The sequence below is a fragment of the Cnephaeus nilssonii genome (assembly GCF_951640355.1).
Source record: "Cnephaeus nilssonii genome assembly, chromosome: 11".
NCBI classification, from domain to species: Eukaryota; Metazoa; Chordata; class Mammalia; order Chiroptera; family Vespertilionidae; genus Cnephaeus; species Cnephaeus nilssonii.
The window spans coordinates 3272734-3279333 of record NC_137082.1 but is presented as its reverse complement, the minus strand read 5'-3'; positions in this window follow the sequence as shown (position 1 = coordinate 3279333).

The window sequence follows — 6600 nt, the reverse complement described above, 5'->3', positions numbered from 1 at the left end:
GCCCTCCAAGGTGCCCGGGCGTGGCAGAGCTGGGACCCTGGCTCCGAAGGCAGCCCTTGGCCGCTGCCACACCAGCCTCCCACAGCGCTGCTCTCGCTCCTCGGAGGACTCCCATGTCCTGTCCACAGTCTCCATGGACTTGCCTGGGAGGGCGCTCCCAGGAGCCGCCACCGCCCCAGGCAGGCCTGCTGTGAGCCTTCTGCATTCCTAAGCACTGGTTTAAAGCATAAACCAGACCAGCCAGGCCCACCCCTGCTGAGAATTCTCCAGCAGCTAAAAACAAAATACCAGCATGGGCTGTGACCTCTGACCTGCGCCCACCTTGAAAAGCTAGCAAAGGAACAAATCAAGCCCAAAGCCATTACAAAGAAGGAAATTGCAAAAGTGAGAGTGGAAATCAATGAGATAAAAAGCCAACAATCAAAACAACAGAAAAAGCGCTACTAAAATTAATAAATTCCTAGCGGCAATAAATAAAAAGAGAGAGCAATTAGAAGCCCCAATATTAGGAATTAAGAAGCTCAGCGCTAGCATTGGGAGTCAGGAAGGGAGGAGGGAATGTTATGAATGAATTCATGCTGATAAATCTTACACGCATGGCATTACCAATTCTTCAAACCTATTAATTTACTAAAACGTATACAAGAAGAAACCTGAAGGATAAGTGTCACATGACCTCATTTATCTGTGGAAATTAGTGAACAAAACATACTGATGAACCAAGCAGATCCAGAAATATGGAAGCCTGCAACAGCCTGAGGCTCCTCAGAGGGAGCGGTTAGCCAAAGAGCTGACAGGAGAGGTGAAGGCCGGGGCGGGGGTGGGAGGGGCGGGGGCAGCAATGGGGAAACCCAGGACGTCTGTAGTCCTCTCCACAACAGAGATAAACTGAGGAGAAACTGACTTGAGAAGAAATGTGTAACCTACGTTCCGGCATCTTGTAAACAAGTGGAGGCCTGGCGGCCCTCCACTCTCTTCCGAGTAGGGTCCCAGCGCCGCTGTCCACCCGGGTCCGTCATCCCAGTTACATGGGCCCTGGGGGGCCTCTTCGTCACCGAGAGAGAGAGAGAGAGAGAGAGAGAGAGAGAGAGAGAGAGAGAGAGGAAGAGGGAGAGGGTGAGAGAGAGGGAGAGAGGAGGCCTGGACCGCCCGACGCTGCGGGCCCTGTGCCCTTGGTGGAAGCGGCTCCTCGGGCTTTCAGTGGCAGGAGGCGGAGGCCCTGTCATGCCCTCCCACCGCTTCCCTCCTCATGGAGGCCCGTCTGGTTCAATCAGGGACACTGCCCTCCGCAGGCCTGGCCGTCCCCCAGGTTTGTGCTGAACGGTGTCGCCATCGTGACCGCCGGCTGTCTGCCCCGGGGGGTAGAGGACGTGACGTCCAGCAGCCCGACACTCCTAGGAGGCAGGTCGGTCAGCGAGCAGCAGCCGGGACACTGCCCTCGACCCGAGGGACATGGATAGCCCTCCACGTCCCCACAGCTCAGGACGGCCGGGATGGCCGAGAGCTGGACAGGGGCACGAGGGCGGGGCAGCCGCTGCCGTGGCTTCCGCTGCTGAGACCCGTGGCCTGCCACTCGCCTCGCCCCCGCTGATTCAGACAAATTCTGGGAGCCCTGCAGCAATTAGTCACCGTGCAGCGAGGTCCCCCAGCAATCCAGGGTGCCCATCATTTCATAAACAAGCCGCGGCTCCGCCTAGAAAACGCGAAGGCAGACGGGTGCACACGCTCCGCCTGGCCCTGCGGCCTGGGCGCCGAGCCCGCAGCACCGACGCACCGCTGTGGCGGGAAGAGCGGAGAACCGGGACAGGAGCACTGTCCGGCTGCCAGCCCCGCCCTTCCTCCGCTGGGCTCCCCGCCGTGGTCTCTCTGGGCGATGCTTCCAGGACGTCACAAGACAGCACCACTGGAAGGAGCACGACGCTTACTCATTTTCTGGAGCGTTCCCCGCATTACGGTGAACTGCCAACGGCCAGCGCGGCTCATCTTTGAGCGAGAAGAGAGAACCCCAAGCCGACCAGACGGCTGCTTTACGTCCCTTGAACCACTTTACCGAGGCGTATTTGACACCAGTGGGCAGCATGCACCCATTTGAAGTGCACAGTTCAGTGATTTTAGAGGCTCCATCGAGGGGGGACCATCCCCATACATCAGTTCCGGACGGTGCACTCCAAGTAGAACCTTCTTCCTCTTCTCAGTCAACCCCACTTGCACCCCAGCCCAGGAGCCCGCTCTCCCCCGGCCGGGGAAACGCACCTTTTCTGGGTATTTCACATGAACAGACTCAGGCAGCACGCGGCCTCCGCGCCGGCAAGGTCACTCACCATCGTGTCTCCGTGGTGTCTCCACGCGGCAGCACGACTCAGCCTCGTTCCTCTTCCTGGAGAAATCAGGTCCCACTGTGTGGACTGGCCGCCTTGTCTACCTGCCCGCCCACCCGTCCGCGGACACTCGCGTTGTTTGCAGGTGGGTGTCCCATCGGTGAGCAAGTCTACGTCGAGTAGGCTTTCCTCCCCGAGCGGGTGCACAGAGGGGAGGGAGGGCCAGGGGTCCTGAAGCGGGTGGCTGCCACCAGCACAGCCCTGCACCTGGGGCTCCAGGTTCGCAAGAGGGTGCCGCTCTGAGTACCACCTCCCGACTTGGCCCCTCTCAAGCGAGGGTCATTTCGAGCAGATCATTTGCCTTGAGAACGTCAGAGTCCTGATCGAGAGCGGGTAGCAGTGACCAGCCGGATCCGGCTGGCGTGGAGAGGGCGGCGGCACCTGAGCCTGCCCACACGCTCAGCAAGCCCGACACACGGGGCCTGTGACCATCACCAGCTGGGCCTGGAGAGGAGAGGGGGTGGAAGGAGAAGGGGAGGAGGGGGGAAGACGGTGTCCACGGAGCTCACAAATCTCACAGCCACACGAGCGGAAGCGCACTGCCCGGGAGGCTTCACCTGCTCCTCCAGCTAAGAATGCAGGTCCTGCTGGTCATGCCTTTGGAGGTCCCCTCCTGTCCTTTCTTAACACCTGTGTGCTGGGAGGCCCCAGCAGCTCCTCCCGCCACCCGCCCCGCCCTGCCCCGCACCACGCCCTGGGCTGTGGCTGCTTTGGGCTCCAGGCCCCGCCCAGGCTCCCTCAGGGGCTGTCCTGTGGGCCCACTTGTCCTCACTTCCTGTCCTCCTTCCCTTTGCTAACAGCCGCTGTGTGTGCTCGCTGCCGTCCTGCCTGTGCCAGACAGTGCCCAGCTTCCTTGCCTTCTCTTTTCAATCTCCAGTAACTGACTTCCAACCTCTATCTGGTACCAAATCAGCACTTCCTCAAAAGATAAAGTGCCTAGATCTTACATTTAACGTCGCACGGAACCTGAAGATGCCACCTGCCCCGGGGAGACGCGTCGATGGGGACGCGGACGTGAGGGGCGCTCCTTGAGTCCTTAGGTCCACAGACAGAGGTTCCAGCCCAAACTCACCAGAAGCCCTCAGGTAAACAGCAGGCAAGACAGGCGCAGCCCAGCTGTGCTCCGTGCCACACACCATGCCAAGCGCTCCAGGGTCCCCAATCCGTTCCTCTTTCCGAGGTTCCAGTTACCCGGGCATCAACCTCAGTCTGAAGATATTAAATGGAAAATTCCAGCAACAAACAGCCCGGAGATGTCAAGTTGCGTGCCATTCTGAGTAGCACGATGGGACCTGAATCGTTTCCTTGTTGAACACAACCGCGCCCGCCCTTAGCCACTCAGCACCCACCGGGTTATCAGACCAGCTGGCAGAGAGAGAAAGGCCGCGCTCACATGCCTTTATTACAGCGCGTGGTGACAGCTGCTGCGTTCCATCCTCAGCCACTGCTCATCTCACTGCGCCTACTTTACAAACCAAAGGTCGTCCGAGGTGCGCGTGCGCAGGAAGGAGCACAGCACACTCAGGTTCCCTGCTCCTCGCCGCTGCAGTCTCCGCTGGGGGCCTCGGACCGCGCCCCCTGTGTATAAGGGGGACTGCTGTACACTCATTGTCACACTCACCCTGCAACGATCCTGTGAGATTGGCAATATAGATTCCCATTTTACAGATGAAGAAACTGAGGCCGAGAGAGATTAAGAAATTTGCCCAAAGTCACCCAGCTTCAGGGAGATAATAAAACCAAGGTCCAAAGACCCGCCATCCTGGCCCAGAGCCCACAAGCCTTACGCCAGCCAGGCCTCTCCTCCCTGGGTCTCTCCACCAATGGAGTCCTGCAAACACCCCAACAGCCACGTCTGGGGCTTTCACACCTGCCTGTGGGAAGTGTCAGCTTTTAACAGAAGTCATTTGTTAACAACAGTTGTTTGCTCAGATTTTTTGCTCGATCAATAGCACACAAATAAAATAAATACCACAGCCCTGGCAGTGTGGCTCAGTGGTTGAACATCGACCTATGAATCAGGAGCTCAGGATTCGATTCCTGGTCAGGGCACATGCCCAGGTTGTGACAGGGGGACCTATAATCTGATAGCTAGAGCACCTGAATTAATATGAGAAATAATCATATTATTTTCAATATTAGAACACATACACTTACGTGAATAGGGGTTAAGTTTCTCACATGTGAGTAGGGGGTTACGTTTTCCTTAAAGTTTCCTTTTCAAGGCCTGTGCTAAGTGATTAGGGAGGTGACTCAGCTGTGAATCCAGCCAGCAGAACCGATAAGCATGGTCAGGCCAGCCCACCAGGAGTCAAAACATCATCTCATCCACATCACTCATCATCCTCTCATCGCCTGATGGCTACAATAGCTGACGTCTGTGGACTCCCAGGGCTGCACGTGGCCCCCTCGCCCCCTCCCCCTTTATAATCCTGCCCCCTGCACCTTGCTGGAAGGCAGGATTTGATGCTTGTAGGTGCCCTGTCTTCTTGGTGGGCTGGCCTTCTCAATAAACGCCTCTTATGATTCAACCCTGCCTTCGTATTGGACACAGTGAGAGGCAGCCCGAGGCCAACCAGGGGTTTCCGGTAACAGTTGTGGGCTCGATCCCCAGTAGGGGATCTCTCTCATTGATGTTTCTATCTCTCACTCCCTCTCCCTTCCTTTCTGAAATAAATACAAATATTAAAAAATAAAAAACCACACTGGACACACCAAATACCGGCACACAATACATGTGAGTTCACTCAGAAAATACAATCTCACACGTTGGTTAGTTTCGGGACACGGCAGGCATGTACAGGAACCCCAGCTCTCACCGAGTCCCTCGCCATTTCCCATGGCGTGTCCTGCTCATTCTTCCCCTCGGTGGATGTTTGCTAGGAGGGTCCCAGGGCCTGGAGCCCGTGACGGGGCTGCAGGCACCCATTTTATAAGGAGCACATTGAAACAATGGTGAGAGAAGAACCCGGGCTTGAACCGGGGCCTGGGTGCTCGCTCAGTCACGTCTTTAGCAGCCGTGTCCCTCCATGATCAAATGGCTTCTCTTGGACCCACAGTCGTCCCCAGGACACACATTTCCGTTCCCATCAGAGTTGGCGCGTGGCCGGGTGCCTCGGTGCCAGGCCAGCGCCATCCAAGCCCATGTGGCCTCTACCACTGGGCAAACACATTGACGCTGTATCCCGTTCCCTGTGCTGAGTGCCACCAGAGGGGCACCTGGACCACCCAAGGCGGCACAAGACCTGCCTGAGCTTTGAACCACACCATCAGCTTTCCTGGGTGAACAGTCTGCAGACCGCAGACCAGGGCTCCCCAGCCTCTGTGGTCCTGTGAGCCCGTTCCTTGTAATAAATGTAGATAGATAGAGAGGGAGGTAGATGAGAGAGACACAGAAAGAGAGAGAGAAATAGATAGATGAGAGATAGATGAGAGGTGGATAGATGACATATGAGAAGATGCTAGAGATCATTGATGGATAGGTAGGTAGGTAGAGGATAGGTAGGTGATAGGTAATAAATAGCTGGTAGATAGATGGTAGGTGAGAGATAGACAGATACTAGATAGATCCACCCTATTGGTGAGCTTTCCTTCCTCCTACCCACCATCCATCTGTTCAACAAATCGTCCTGAGGGCCTGCTGTGTGCTCAACTCCGCAAGGAGATGCAGATAAAACGGTGAAGAAAAGCCAGACTCAGTTCTGCCCTCAGAGAGCAGATGACCTGGACGGGGAGAGATGGGCGTCCAGCAAGCACCAGGACATGGTCCTGTGGGAGGCAGGAGGGCGGCTGGGGGGCCCCGCTGGGTGAAGGCTGCCCGTGAGCCTGTGTTCCCAAGCCCAGTGCTCCTGGGAGAAGGCACACGGCACTCATAGGAAGTCGCTTTGCATGAACGTGTGCTTTACCGGAGCCATAGCAACCGAGCTTCCCAATCTGACTGACACGGCTACCTGTGCTGCAGGAGCCAACGCCACTCTCGGAAGTCGCGGCTGTGTGCCCACAGGTGCACTTTCAGAAAAGAGAGAATCTTAGGCTGACTCACCTGCCACGCCCTCGGCGGACTGCCCACGCTCAGGGCTACAGATCTGGCCGTCTGCTCCATGTCACGGGGCGATGCTGGACAGCCCCTTCCTCGGAATCGGAGGTTAGACTGCTCTGTCTGCGGGGCGGGCGGTGGGAAGGCTCGGTGCCAGGAGGCGCACCCGACGCGCAATTCCATGGG